The sequence below is a fragment of the Podarcis vaucheri genome (genome assembly GCF_965113315.1).
Source record: "Podarcis vaucheri genome assembly, chromosome: 3".
NCBI classification, from domain to species: Eukaryota; Metazoa; Chordata; class Lepidosauria; order Squamata; family Lacertidae; genus Podarcis; species Podarcis vaucheri.
The window spans coordinates 67,061,143-67,077,611 of record NC_138761.1 but is presented as its reverse complement, the minus strand read 5'-3'; the positions used below and the strand labels follow the sequence as shown (position 1 = coordinate 67,077,611).

General features: G+C 39.0%; 1 protein-coding gene across 6 annotated transcripts in view; it reads left to right on the top strand.

Annotated features, from left to right (window-relative positions):
- The window catches only part of LAMA2 (laminin subunit alpha 2), a 395,189-nt gene that overhangs the window by 24,678 nt on the left and 354,042 nt on the right, over positions 1-16,469 (top strand). The gene's annotated exons all lie outside the window — the stretch shown is intronic.

The window sequence follows — 16,469 nt, the reverse complement described above, 5'->3', positions numbered from 1 at the left end:
AGGACGAGTTCTAGCAACCTTTATGTAGTCACATCCGAGTGGTAAAAAAATGAGATTGCCTTTCACATTTTCAATGCATTTTAGTTGGTGGAGTCAGGCTTCCAGTTCATATTAGTGATTGTGAGTGGAGAATCAGTAAAATTTGGACAAAAACATTCAAAACCTCATTGCCCAGAATAAAAATCATGCTTATTTTTACAATTGTGAAATTGTATGAAATAAGATTGTAAAGCATTTATATTCAGATTGCATATTTTTGAAGAGGTAGAAAAAAACACCTAGTTTGTTGGCTTCGGGTGCAGTGAAAAGAGTCTGAAGTTTACATTGACTTGCTCAGCTTTTTGATGTTTGCAATCAGTAGGATCCTTTCAGGGTCCATATTTCAGCCATCAATCACAATGCTGTGGGCATCTGTCCAAGGCTGTATTTAATCAGGCTTCCCCCCCCCTTGCATGGAGCTTAGCTGCTGGGTAAAGGACTCAGCCTGGCTGACAAAGTTTAAGGGAATAATTGGGAATATAAAGAGATTTGTTGCAAGTTGAACTGGCTTCTTTCACGAATGGTTGTTTTTAATTGTTACATAGTTAGGCTTTCTTTCCCTGATTATTTTGTGGTGGTTTCTTTTTGATTTGGTGTGGGGGTTGTCTAAAATATGAGATTTGGCACTGACACAAAATCTGTGCACATATTTTATTAACTTATCCTCTTTCCTATGGCCAGGATTCAGGACTGATTCTTATGTGTAGGTTCAATAAACCTGATTAATTTTGTAATCTGACACTTGAATCCACATTCTGGTATTGTAATTCATTACTCACCATACAGTGGTCATCAGTTTGAGGCTTCTTGTGTGAGCTGTTGCTCATAATGTTTTTGGTTTTTGTTTCCAGGAATCAGCACTGCCTTCTGAACCCTTGCAAGTCCCCTGCAGGGTGAATTCGTACTTTTGATTTACAGTTCATAGGTTTATAGTAAGAAATTAGAAAGGACAATGGTATGCATAAACCAGGCATGTCCAACTCCCAAGAGACTGCAATCTACTCCAACTATAAAAATAGTGGCAGTGATCTACCCATTGGATTGACCAGAATTGTTGGGCTTTTTTGGGGGGGGTGAGTGATCGATCAAGATTGACCATGATTGACCAGGGACACCCCACGATTGACCGGTTGATCACGATCGACCTGTTGGACATCCCTGGCATAAACTATCTCCAGGGATAACTATAAATAACCATTTGAGGAATGCTGTCAATACATTAATGTGTATTTTGCATTCACTGTGATATGAATGCTGTTAGTATGGTTTTAATATTTGTAATTTAAGCACAGCCCCAATTCAGACAATGCTCCGAGTCCAAACCATAGTTAGGAAGATTGTAAATAAGCTCTGGTTTCACCATATTTCCTCTATTTGCTGCTCAGCATTAACTGTAGCATGCTGTGACATCCCCAACTAAGGTTGCCATACGTTTGGTAAAAGCCGAATATGTCCTCTTTTGGGGGCCCAACATACCCATCTGGGCAGATTTTTACATTTTAAAGGAAATGTCTGGGTTTGGGGGGAGGGGGTTCAAGGGGCTCAGGCTTGGGCTCAGGCTGAGGCTCTGCACTCCGCAGCCACTGCCAGCCTGAGCCAGGGAAAGAGGCGTACGGGTGTGGCAGCAGCCCCACAGTTCCCCGGTTCAAGCTGGCAATGACTTGGGCTGTCTTCTTTCTTGCTCTTCAAGATATGGCAACCCTATAATAGTAAGCTCTTTCCCTTTTGAGTGAGAATCCAAAATCCTGGATTCCTAATTCTAGTTCTGAGTTCTGCATGATGTTTAGCAACAGGCAGAAAATTTAGGGAATTATGCAGTAGGAGGGGAGGAAGGAGTGCTTGAGTGTAGGGGTTGTTTCCCCCCCCCTTAATAGCCCATCATGCCTTCTCGGGTCTTGTGTGTCTTTATTTTGAGGAAAGTGTAGACTTGGCACCTACGGTATTTTGTTTTTGCTTTGAACAGCTAGTCTTGAAGAATAGTATGTAACTGAAAGCCTGCTCCTAGAATTTTCCCTTGAATTACTAGTGGGTATTTGCCACCAGAAAACAACAGGCGATTATGGACTGCGAATTTGAATATTCCTCTTAAAACTTGTGGCTATGTAAGTGCTTAATGGATGTGAAGAGAATGAGGAAAGAGTGTTTGTGTGTGCATGTATTCTACCATGGAAGTTGTTTTGAACAGAGAGTACTTTACCTTCTCCAAGGATGCCGACATTATATCAAATCAGAATTTGTCTTATACGTGTTTTGTATATATATTTCACATGAAATATTATCATTACTTGGAGTTTAGATTTGAATTATGAGTAATTTATTTTACAAGAATTACACTGTCATTCCTTATTGGTTTCAAAATAGAAGCTCAATGAATTTTTAAATTCAACACTGCATTATGGTGTTGAAGGAGGCATTCAAGCAACTGTCAGATATTCAGCAAAGATACCTTTCTTTTATTTCAATGTGCTGTTCATCAGACTTTAAAAAAACTAATAGTAGTTGGAATGCCACTTGTAGTTTTTAACAATGGATCAATGCCATATTGGAAATGTACCAACCAGAGTTTTAACAGGGATTTGTTTTGTGCTTGATCTGTTCAACATTATCATTAATTACTTCAGTGAAGGAGTGGAGAACATACTCATCAAATATACAGTCAATCCCATATGGAAAGGATTTCATATATTTTAGTAGATTGGTCTGGGGTGAAGATATTGCAGATCTGGGCTGAAAACATATGAAATTTAATACAACAGTATAGTAGACAGAAAACAAAAAGATTGAAGGCATATGTCATAAAGGTGTGTTACATATGAGGTTTAGTAATAGCAGAATTATTCATGGTGCTTAGTTTGAGCAATATGCTCCAAGTAGTTGAAGCTTCATTTTTCAACAAATTAACTAATTGGTAAATGTTACATTTCCAAGGGGTTGCTCGAGAGCAAGCAGGCAAATATCTCCCTGCTTGGCTGTGAAGCCTTGTTTTGCTGCCAAAATAAACCTTATCTGTCCGGAGCCCCACTCTTCTGTGGCTGGCTCAATCACTGGCAGAATCCGTGAGTGGGCGGTTCCTAAACTTTCCCCAGCAAAGCAGTTTCTTGATGCCCAGTCTGCGCCTCCCCTCTCTGCGCGGATACTTTCTGCGCAAGGAGGGCGTGGGTAGCGGAGACCCTTCTCCTCCCTGCTTTGCCCCGGCAAGGAGTCCTGGGACTGCCTTGCCACTTCCGACTCCTGCAGCTCCTGTCCACTGGAGGTGTTTTTACCCTCCTCTGTTGAAGAGGAGCTGCTTCCCCCAATCCCTGGAGGCTCTCTATAATCCATTCGGCTTTTGCTCTCCCCCTCCTGAGCCGATGGCAGTTCCCTGACGGTAAACATTAAGTGGCCCTAAATGTTGAAGGACACCCTTTTTTTAATCTTAGCAATGGCATTTTGTATAACATTGGCTTGTTATAATTCTTGCAATAACCCTGTAAAATGGGGCCGTATTATTATTTTAGTATTGTAAGTGTGGGCTGGGGCAGAGAGAGGTGAGAACTTCTATAAGCCTACCTAGCCTGTGTACTCTTGGGCCTAATTCAAGGGGCTAGAAATGGCCTGTAAAGCCCTGAATTGTTGGGGCCAAGTATCTGCAAGAATACCTCCTTGAAAGCAGCCAACGTAAACTTCATGCAGGAGGGGCTTTTCTTGTGGCCCCCATAGGGCAACCCTTAACCTTGGTTATCCCTGCCAATTAATAAACCAACAAATGGGTTGGTTGATACAGAAGACACAACTAATGCCTGTGCCCACACCTGCTGACATGTGTAATCAATAAAATTGTGGCTTCTTTAATCCCGAAATGGCAGTCCTGTGTTTATTGCAACTTCCCAAGCCCTGGTTCTCCATTCACGGCTTCAACTACAATGAATGCTCCATATTTATTATTTCTGCTGACCTTTTCCTTAAAGAACATGGAAAATAAAATTTAAAAACCCTACCCAATTGAGTTTGTACACTGATGGATGGAATAAGATAGAATGTATCTTGACTGGGGATGCCTGAACTCCTTTAAATAAAAGTGATAGTATTTTAAAAAGTCCAGCTTTTATTAAGTTTATTTTATAATGATTTTTAAAATCCATTTAGAAACAACAAAAATTAAAATTCATAATAGAAACAACAAAGTATTTAGGGCTTCATTACAGCTAACCAAAAGCTTTTGTATTAATTAAGAAATTGGGATGTATTTTGTTCATGGTTCTCTTTAGTAGGTTCTCATGCTCTTGTCAGCTGATGAAATGGCAGAATAACTTCTGTGATACCACTTGGTTGAGGCAATATATTTGGAAACAATTTGCCAACCAGTGTTTGCTTTTGAGAACAGCAGGATAGACAGCCAAGCAAAAACAGGCTTACAAAAAGTCTCAGGAAAATCCCCCAATCCCCCAAAATATGTTTCTGTTTTTTGGGGGGTTTTGTAACAGAAAATAATTTCTCTGAATGCACAATCTGTCATATTCTAATTAGTGCTGGATTGTTTATCAGTTTGCTCTGGTTTTAATTAGAAGCAGTAACAACTCAATTTAGAAGTAGCAACCATTCATTGCAATAATAATGGATTGTATCCAGATTTCACTCCCACCAGGGGGAACATGCTTTGGGAAGAGTTCTGCTCAGGGGGTGCTTTTGATGTCAGAAGGGAAGGCTTTTTCCCCTCCCCCTGCAGCCCCCAGTGTCTCTTCCCACAATTGTTCTGCTGAGTAAGAGAATCCCCCAGAATGTTGTAGGAGATGGCACTAGGGAAGGAGCTGAAGCAGGAGGGCAAATTGATCAGTCCATGGACAGAAGGAGCCTTTTTATTTTAAGGTAGCTCTATTAGATTTTGTTTATATGTATACATTTCATATAAACAGCTGTATATCAAGAGAAGAAATAACAACCATTAAAAAAATGTCAAAGTCAGCAGTACAAAATGCACAATATTCCATAGGTTATGAAGTATTGGGGTATGTGTGTGGCAAAAGCAGTAACACTGAGTCCTTCCAGAATGAGTTTTTGGTTAATGAGGGACTGAGACCTGCTCCTGAGGCATAGATAAAGGGTATAAAATGAACTAAGTAGCCTCAGAGCTCCCTGAGATTTTGGGCGTTTTTTATTGCTTTTCTGAAAGAACAGTTTGCCGGATATGATTTTACCAGAGATGATGAAGTCTGGACCTGTTCCAATATCTTTATGATGTATTCTGAAGGATGAATAGATAGTGTAGATAGTGGGCATATCATATAGATCATTCAATAGCTGTATGCACTTACTATGCTAAATCATGTAATCATGTAATCATGTCTTTCCACTTGCACAACAGAAACATGCTTCCCTCCAGCCTGTTAAGCTCACCTAAATCTGCTCCCTAACCCCTTATAGTAGATTTTGAGGGCACATGGGGGATTGCGGAAGGGAGGAAAAGGAAAGTCCACTCAAACTATTCCTGGATCTCACCTGTGGCTCAACCTAGCTGTGCATGTAGCAAAAGGCAAATTAATGTGCAACTAGCCAATTGGCATAATAATTGCATTCTGCAGGTTAGAGTTTACTGTGGATCTTATCATATCAGGCAATCTGTTTTGCACAATATATGACTAGGGCTTTAGTGTTGTGACACCTACACTTTGAAATTCTGTTCCCTTTAATATTAGACTGGTCCGACATCTGTTTTCTTTTTGGTACCTACTGAAGTTCTTTTTTCAGCAAACTGAAGTCTTTCCTAGTCTGATTCTATTTGGATATATTTCTATTATTTTATCAATTGTTGTTTACTACCCTGGTCTACATTGAGAGGAAGGGCTGGAAGTAATTGTATAAATAAATACACCATGGAAGGGTAATTTCTTTATGTTCAGTGGGTCAAATTTATACTACAAAACATTTAGAAAACAATTTCACAATCATGATTTTTAAAATTATTAGCAATCTCACATTTCCTTGGTACTACAATGGCTGACCCCCAAGTTAGCAAAGATTTAGTACAAAACAATAGCTGGCATAGACAGGAAGTTTAAATTGTGAAAGAAAATAATAAAAAAGAAAGTATTTATATAGATAGATTCACTGTCTAAGAAACTCAGCATTTCTGCTCAGAAGAAAATATTCATGTAGCAGGAGATCAGACATTCCTAGGGGGAAGGTGGAGAGTACCCATTTTTTTTCACTTGAATTTTTTTCACTTGAATAATACACAACATGAAACATTTTCTTTATATTCTCAGAAATTATAGCCATGACCTAATCCTTAGTCATGAAGACAGTGACAAAAGAGCTTAAGCTCAGCGCAACTAACCTATTCTTAAAAATGCAGACTATCTAAAAATATATATTGGATAAGAAATGAGGAATTATATAATTATAACTGAATAAAAGCCAGAAGAAGCATCAAATAGCAGGAATTTCATAACTAGCTGAGAAGTGATAAAATCATCAATTGTTAACTGAAACAAATTGTACAGTAAATGAAGAAGTGATTTTGATAGGCATTTTAATCATTTAAAGATGCTAAGGCAATATTACCACCACTATTAACACACTCGTGGATGTAACCATCCTAGTAACAGGGTAATGACAGTAATATTATTCAATCTTCTTGCTTTTTTTGTATACTTCTATACCTTAGAAAACTATTAACAAAATCAAGGTGATTATCATACATTAGAATTTAACTATTGTTAGGGAAGAACAGTAAAATATGACTTTTAAAAATATCAGTTACTATAAAATAATATAGTAGACAGTGAAATACTTGAAATCTAAACATGCACATTCTAGCCCAACAATCCACTTTGAAAGTGTGCTATATTCAATGTTGCATGAACAGACTTCTGCTCTAGAGAGTTCCCCAAAATCTCTGCAGCAGACTTTGTGGATGCATGGGGGCACTATTGGGGTGGAAATTTGTTCCTCCAGTGGAGTGTGTTATCCTCTTTGAAAGACATTAATGGATTTCATCCATGGAGTTTCTCCTCTGATTTCCCTTTTGAACATTAGGATCAGCTCCTCATTCTTGCTACTACCAATCAATTGAATCAGTAATTTCATTAATTCAGGTAGAGAACTTTTTATTTATTTTATTTATTACATCTATATACTGCTCTTTATCCGAGGATCACAGCATGGTTTACAGTATAACTTTGTATCAGGGTGTTAACTTGAAAAGAGATGTTTCATTGAATCACTGTAGCTCACTTGCTGGAACCAGCTCATTCACTGTCTTGAGCATCTTTCCGCAGTGTACCGGTACCTGCTTGCTGCTTATTAAATGATGTACTCTAGATTTAGCTCACTTTGGTAGATGTGTAGGGGATAGCGAATGGATACACCTGTCTTTGGACAAGGACATTGTACTAAATGACCTTTCAGCACCATCCAACTCCATTTTATATTGTTCTGCAAAGGGATGCAAGCTTGAAGCAGATTTATGAACTGAAACTTTAGTTGATTGATCAATGGGGATGATATAGTAGGCAATACTGAGAGTTAAGGGGAAAGCACTCATTTTTGCAGGTGATTTGACTCTGGTGTGTTATGATAAAAGATGACACAACTTCTTTTTAGTTTGCAACTCCTTCTTTAATTAATCAAAAAGGCACATATCTAGGTACTGGTAAAATGCAAATATGCTTATATTTAATATTTAATTGAACTGAATATTTGATTGAAGGAACTTATTAGAGTGTAGATTAATTCTTCAGCCATTTGACACCTCTAATTCTATAAAACCAACAGAACTTATTCTAATGTGTTTAGTATTTGGATATCCCATACTGGAGGGGAGTTAAAAATTATCCTGACCATATCTGCAAGTTTCTGAAAGTGTGACATTCATTTTTAAAATGTATGCAATTTATATTGAATAAATAAATTGGGGGGGAATCATAATTTGCACGATTACTTGCAAAGCTCTAAAGCAACTTATGTTGTTTTCAGTGTTCACAACACTATGAAATATCACTTGCAGTTCAGTTTTGTAGAGCAACCTCATTAGGAATTTGATATTATTTCCATAATATGTCCATTGTTTTTCTTGCAGCATGCACTGTTACATCTACATATGGGCTTGCAACAAGCTACATCTGTCCCTGATACATGATACAAGAGAAATATTTCAGGAATGCTCTGACCACTGCTAAGCTACAGTGTATAGATACATAATGTTCCCTATGGAGCTACTACTGGAGAAGGAAATGTATTCTTAATCAAGCAACTTGCAAACCTTTCATGCTGTAGGAAAAAAAGCCCCCCAAATACACTTTATAGGAATTTCAGGAGATGGAGTCAACCTTGCCAGTGTTAAGGAAGAAACCACTGCCTAGAGCAGTTTAAAACAGGGCGGAACTAGATTGTGAAGGCTATAGGCTTTCAGGGGGAGAATGTATGTTGATGTTTATATTCTTGTTTAGATACAGCTTTAGACTGAGAACCTTAAGATTTCCTGACAATATCTGTAGGCTTACTCACTCTCATTCTTTGTATTTTGCTATGTTGCTACTTCACAGCAAAATCTGTGACAGATTTTATTTATGAGAGAGAAATAGGAAAAGCAAGTTAAATATAGGAAGTGAACTTTAATTGCGCAGTGTGTCAACATCTGGATTGTCGTTTACTCCAGGAAAACTTGACGTGGCATATCTTCCAAAGAAATACTATTTTCCCCTCAGTCTTTTGGCTTTTGTTGCGATTGTTTGTTTTTAAATGTGCTGGCTTACTGAGTTCAAAATTATGGTGACTCATTCAGGACCAGAACTGAACAATGGAGACACAATAAAAGCCCTCATCTATGTCTGAAAGCCAACTTGGATAATTAGATCAAGAGTGTTCCTTCAGCCACATGTTGATGCACTGAGGCAGGGTTAGGTTAAATTAGCAGTGCTGGAAAAGCTGATCAACTTGGTTTATACATGAGCTGCAAAGTCTGCCCTTTCATTGGACTGTTACTTCTTCAGTTGACTGTGTAGAAGAGTTGTTCCTAACATGGGGCCCTCCAGATGTATTGAACTACAACTCCCACCATCCATAGCTAGCATGGGCAACGGTCAGGGAGTTCATAAGCCGAAACATCTGTGGGGAAAGCAGGTTGTGGAAATGCAGCTGCTGAATAAACAGTAGAAATGACCCTTCAGAAGCTGCTTCAGATTCTACATGCCATTCTTTCCCGACACTTATTTCTATTTTTGTTTGATCTAATCAAACAAATGGACAGCTGAACAGGAATCTAAACCGACTTAAAATTTAAGATGTCGGTTAGTCTAATACGAAACAGTTCTGCTGAAGACCAGCCCAAAAAAAGGTGGGAAGTGTGTTTTGCTTAAATTTTCAGAAGGTACAAGCAGCTCCTGAATATCATGACGTCTAAGCAACATGTGCCCGAATGGATCTGTTTGGCACCATGATGTTATTAGGTTCACAGTTTGATCCCTGATTGGTTGGGATTTTGAAGAGGGAGAAGATCCTGCAAATGTGCCAGAGCAGCAGTAGACCACATCTGTGAACAGGCATGTAAAAGTGCTAATTACCCAAAAGGAGGAAGGTTGTGATAGCCACACTGTGAAGCCCATGGAAATGCTTTTAAATTTATAGGGATGTATAAAGATGACTGGATAAGAACTGAAACATAATTCTCAACAAGTATTTAAACACTTGAAAGTTAATTAAAAGTGCCAAATGCCTGGCTACCATATGTAGCCTTCTACACAAATATGCTTGGGCTTGTCTGTATTTGAATGGAAGAAGTGGCGAGTGAATCTTAAGCAGCAAAATTATATTGTAGTGAATTCCTAGATCTGAAGAACGCTAAAATGAATCTGCTTCACATTGGTTGCAAATACTTAAATACTGTACATGTGCTCATCCAGGCATGCCAACAAGATTTTCTAGGCTCCGTACATTATATGTGGACTGTGGGGAGGAGAATCTATTGGCAAGAGCTGTTTCTTATTTGCCTATATTGATTTAACCTAGTCTGCCTCACAGGGTGATATTCTTAATAGTTATTTGATTTATTACCTGCCCTCCATTGTAAAGTCTCGAGGTGGATTACAATAACGTAAATTGTATTATTAAAAATAGTTTTAAAACAAATTACAATTACAATAATAGAGTGGAACCTATTAATAGGGTGGACCCTATTGTAAGTATAAATGTGGTGTGTGTGTGAAGGATAATGTACATAACAGTGGGAATAAGCTTACTTTAACATGTGGGACTGATACAGTGGTACCTCGGGTTACAAACACTTCGGGTTACAGACTCTGCTAACCCGGAAGTAGTACCTTGGGTTAAGATCTTCACCCCAGGATGAGAACAGAAATCGCACGGTGGCAGTGCGGCGGCAGCGGGAGGCCCCAGTAGCTAAAGTGGTACCTCAGGTTAAGAACGGTTTCAGGTAAGAATGGACCTCCAGAACCAATTAAGTGCATAACCAGAGGTACCACTATACATCTAAATTATGCAATAATCAGACCAGATTCATGTTAACTGAAGCTTTGAAGTGATAGGGTCCCATTTCCTTCTACATCTTCACAGCAGCCATATGAAGTAGGTTAGGCTGAAAATTGGTTACTGGCCCATGGCAGGAAGTGAGGAAAACCAATTTTGAGTTGAGTTTAAAATGTGAAACTGCACCCAGTCAGAGAATTTTCTTTTTGTTTAACAAGGTTAGCAAAATGTGTTTTGTTTCTGTTTCCTTGGAGCTGTGAAACACCACCAAGTCGGAGTATTTTTTATAGTCCACAGTTGCTGAGACCATAATAGATTTGTTTTAAGATAACAGAAAACCTGGAGATGATGATGGTGATGATGATAAAAATAAAGCTCTTTAGAAAGTTATTTATTTATTTCATAAAGTTTGTACATCACTTGACTGTAAAAGACAAAACAAAAACCTCAAAGTAGTTTATAAAAAGATAGAGCATGAAAACCAAGAAAAAATTACAACAATAGTTAAAAACACACAAAGGGTTAAAATATTAAAAACAGGTTAAAATTAACACCAATGCTTTTAAATTAATAAATTTCACGTATTTCTTATGGGGGAAGGGGACCCTAACAACCTTAATTAGCCCTTGCTCATCACTAGAATAGTGTGTGTGTGTGTGTGTGTTTGTGTGTGTGTGTGTGTGTGTGTGTGTGTAATGCCATCAGTTTGAGATATACTTTGTGGTTATGGCAAAACACTATTTCAAAGGGTTAAAAAGAAATCACCATGCTTAAATTTTGAGTGCCTGAGCTGTCATCAATCATAATGTTGTTTTTTGAAATTATAAACAAAATCACTAAAAAAAAAGGTTATAATGTTTCGGTTATTTTTGTGGTTAAGTGACTACTAATGTTTCCATTTAAATGATGAAAATGGGAAAACAGCTTTAGTGAGGCAGTTCAGTTGTCTGTGAGCAGATGTTACTCCAATATAATCGGTAGTTACAGCATTGTAGTTAAAATACAAACACTTTTATTCCATACTTTTGAAATGGTACTGATCAATCAGTAAATGAACATAATTTGCAGAGAGCAAGACAATCAGTTCAGTTTTATTCAGACATTTCTAGAAAGAAAAACCCACTCAAACAATTTATCAAAGTTGACATTGCTCTTATTTTCCTTGCATGGGGAACCTTTGGACTGCCAGATCTTGCTGAACTGCTACTGCTATCTATCCCAGCAAGCATGACCAGTGGCCAGGGATAATGTGAGTTGCCATTCAGCAACATCTGGAATTCCAAAGCTTCCTCACATCTGTTGTAAAGATTACATAGTAAGTTGTCATTTGGACAAATTTTATGTTCACTTTTCAGCTTAATGGTACAAGGTAGTGGACTGTATAATGTCGAATGCTTTGTTATTTTTCTGAAGAAATTTGCAATCTAGCCCTACATATTTTCACAAAGTATTCTGTTTTCTTTAGTAGGAGGATGGGGAACCTGTGGTGCTACAGATGTTGGTTTCCAACTCTCATCAGCCCCAACCAGTTTGGCCAGTGGTCAGGGATGATGAGAGTAGCAATGGGAGGGAGTCACGGGTTTGCCGTATGCCGATGAGTCTGTTGATGTATGTGCATATTCACACAGTCGATATCTGACGTCACCTGGAATTAAGCTATCTGGAGGGCATGTAGCAGGATTTGTGGAGACTATATTTGCAACAAGCAAGATAAGCCTGAAGGGTATTGGAATCCATAGTCCATTGGATTCTGCTGTTCCACAGGGATCCCTTCATGGTGAGTGCAAAATTCATAGTGTTCTGAAGGGGAGGGGATGGTTGTCTGAATGACCCTAAAGCAAATCAGACATGGGGATGACCTTGACTACTGTATACCACCTTAGTTAATTTTGTAGGGGATTTTTAGGGGGGTAAGAATATTTTCTTTACTCCAATGTGGCATGCAGCTATCTACAACATACATTATTCCAGGAGATAGACTATGGGATCTGGGAATACCTGGGAAACAAAATCTCCTTCTGAAATCTGCCTATGATCTACTGAGAGCTCTTTCTCTAGTGTTCTTTTGTACCGTACAAACTGAGTCTCAGAAAGAGCTTAGGAGCCAAGTCATAAAAGTAAAAGAAAGAAGGAAGTGCAACACTGAGAGGAAAAGGAGGTTTTATTTAAAAATATATAAAAGAGCATAGAAACATGATATGAAAGTAAAGGAAAATGTTGACTGACAGAGGAACCTAGTATTTCTTGAAAGGAAACCAGCTATTCTTGACGCTTGCCTGCAGAGCGTCTTTACAGACTCTCCATGGTTGTCCCTATGACCAATCAAACTATCAAGCATTATTCGTTCCCATTTGTCCCATTATAAATAGGTTTCCATTAATAGGAAACTTGACCCATGCATACACAGAAAGATTGGCATACAGGCGCTTTCTTATGCACGCATACCTTTCACAAAATCACTCATAAACCTGAATGCACTTGAACATTATTTTATAGTTCATATTAAGTGTGCCTACTGCTGGCATCTTAATATATCTATATCTATTTATCTATCTAATCTCCCCCCTCCCATGTTATCGCTGATATAATCACTATATTATACAGGAGGACAATGAAACAGGCTCCAAATGAGATTCCTTGTGCAGCATCACTTCGAGTGTTTTATTGTATCCAACAGAGAAGCAAGAATGTTTCCTAAATCTGACCAGATTACTGATTATGCTCTGCTAATTAAGGCACAAGCTGTTTGAATAAATTGTCCACTCAGGCGCATGCATAGGATGTGACTATTTTTGAAGTGTGATTTAGTAAAGAATTGATTGTAACACTGAGAACCCCCAAAGAGAATCAGAGCTTCAGTGCAAATCTGTCTGAATATATCTCTCCATGAGACATTAGACAAGTGGTTTTAAAACTTTTCACTTCTTTGGAGCTATTTCCATACCAGTTCATCTGCCTCAGAACCCCTGGGCTTTCCAGAAAGGTCAGCCTTGTCCACCAGATTTCTTACTTGGTCAACCAACACTTTCCACACCTCATGTACTGTAACTCTACCCAATGTTGCATCTGATCTTGCACTCCTGCTGTCCTCTTCCTCAGGCGGATCAGTGTGTCTGGTTGTTAACCAGAAGGTTGGTGGTTCCAGCCCATCCAGGGATGTCTGTGGGCAGGATCCCTGCATTGCATGGGTTGGACTAGATGACCCTCATGTCCCCTTCCAGCTCTACGATCCTATATCCTATTATTCTGTTACTCACTCTGTTAAAATGGTCATTTTATGGAGAATACTGACCAAGCACATTAGGCCTCCCTGTTGTCATGTGTGAATTGAAAAGGGCACACCCGGCTCTGTATTTGCAGAATAATATAGGCAAATTGTCCACAAATATGTATCTTTTTGTTCTGAGCAGCACCTGTTAAAAACTTCTGAGTTTAACCTCACATGGCACATGAGTTTATATTATGTATCCATCTGGTTATTGGAACCCTGCTGTTTGCTAATGTTTCAGCTATAAAACTGCGTGGCTGCATGTTAAAAGTTATCCTTTACATAGCACACTATTTTTATGCAAGACATGGCTCTCTGCAACCAACAATGTATGTATACATGTGCACTTTAGATGCATTTGTTACTGGAGAAGTAGTAATTGTATACTGATGAAGCAAAAGAACAGTGACCTTCGTCAGGAAATATGACTATTTTTCTGCCAGAGCGCTAGCCTATGATAATAAACCTATTGAATTGAGATAAGTAAGAGGTTAGATTTAACAAACTGAAGGAGGCTCTACATCCCCTGGCAAGTCAGGGGCTCTTGTTACTTTCATCAATAAATAGAAAGGGCTAGTTTTTTCTAGTGGGTGGAGATTGGAGTTCTCAGACAAACAGAATAGCTTATATCCATAGGGTTCAGGTTCAGAGTTCAGTCTGGACCTGGAGCCCAAGGTCTCCTTGGAGGAGGAGTGGTGCCCTCTAGCAAATTTCCATTCTGCCAGTAACCCAAACATTCCTGTCCCAGGATTGGAGGTCATTACCCCCAGCATCCTGTGCTACCACCCTTATCTCCCCCAGAGGTAGAGGAGATGGTGAGCTAGGCAGGACCTTTAGGGCTGCCACCGAAATGCCCAGATAGCTACACTGGAGATTATTCAGGAGAATGGGAAATCGCATGAAAGGATCTGGCCAGATCTGTTGCTGTCTGGGAGCCGGGAAGGGGTAAAGCCTCCATTCCTTCTATAAACTCCCAGTCAGTGCTGCTTCATTGCTTGAAGCCCCTGCTTCCATATAGCCCCAAGCTCCAGTCTTCTAAGGAGATGCACAGTGACCTTAGATTATCAGTAACGAGCATCTGGATGAAACACTTTGAGATTCTTTGTTTATGCAGAACAGGGTTCTTATCTCAGGATAATAACCCTGAAATAACAGCCTCTTGAATCTTTACTGAAAGCAAACAACTTAAACACCATTAACTCTTGTTTCAAATTTTGTTATTTTTTGGTATGTGTTTATTAGCTCCCTTCCAGCAACATCCCCACAGTTTCTAAATAATATGTCCTAATATTTGAGCTGGGGATGCATATGCTTGATAAGTGCCTTTCCCCTTGTATTTGTATGGCAGGCTCACTCTGCTTTGCTATGAATTATTTAGTATCCCGACACCTTCCCAGTTCTCTTTGTCTCAGACAGACAAATCACTGGTGAAATGCATGTGTATTTATGCAGAACTGAAAATGCAAGACAGTTTAACTCTGTGAGATAAATATTCTTTGGTGACAGCAGAATGTTTCTCCTCTATCCTACCATGCTTGTGAAGATAGTTCAATAAACTACTTTACAGTGCTCCTGATCTGCCCGGCAAACAGAAAAGATGTGAAAAGAGGAGACACTTTCTTCTCTGTGATGTGATATACTGTGGCCATCATGCAGAGATGTTGCCAAATTGCATTTCATCTCTCTGAGAAATTTATTCTACCTTTAAAGAAAGTATAAGCTGTTTCAAATGGGTTAATCCGACAGCTTAGAATGATTTTTATTATTTGGGAGAAAAGCATAAAATACAACAAAACTACCAAATGCTAATCTGAAACTGCTTTGAGGTTTTTTGTTTGTTTGGTGGTGGTGGTGTTTTTCTTGCAAGCAAGTGGTATATAACTTTTATGAAATAAATAAATAATGCCTTCATAGGTATTATTCTAGTTATTCTTGTCATAACTCAATAACATTGATTCTTCTGAATCAGAGGAGCAGTCCTAAGATGCCAAAACCATGAGTTTGGGCAAGGCCCTCTCCCTGACATATCTCAGAAATCAGCCACTCAGGCAATCTCTATTGCAAAGACTTCTGTGGATAAGGAGCCACTCACACCACTATTTTCAGTGGGATAAAAACTCCCATCGGTGGTAATTGGACCTTTGCTTTTCTTGCAGCTATAGGTGCAGGAAGCCTCAGCTCCAATCAGGGCATTGGGAAGAGCAAAGAGTTAAAGTTCACCTCTGCTGGTGCTACATACAGTCCTGATCCAGCCCAGCCAACTTCCATGCCATCCATTTATTAAACAAAAAATAGTCATGCAAAGCCAAGCCACATGACAGTCATATTTAACTTGGCCCTTAGTCCTACCTATCTCTCAAGCTATGTGCTGTCCCAGGTCCTGATGCTGAATTAGCACTATGTGTCACCCACTGTTGCTTGTTGGACTCCTGTTACAGTTTCTGCAATCCATCTCTAGCAGGGATTACAGTATTACAACCCACAAATGTTGGGACCCACTGCCAGGCAGTGAAATACCACAGTGAACCTCATTACAGAAAGATTCCTTCCTTATTAGTGACAACAAATTGAATGCTAGAACTGCTTTCCTATTTCTCCACACCTGCCACCCTCTCTCAAGTTTAAAAGACATATCAAACTGGATATCATCATACGCTCCAGATGCTAAAAGATGTAAGAGAGCCTGTTCACTATGAGAATA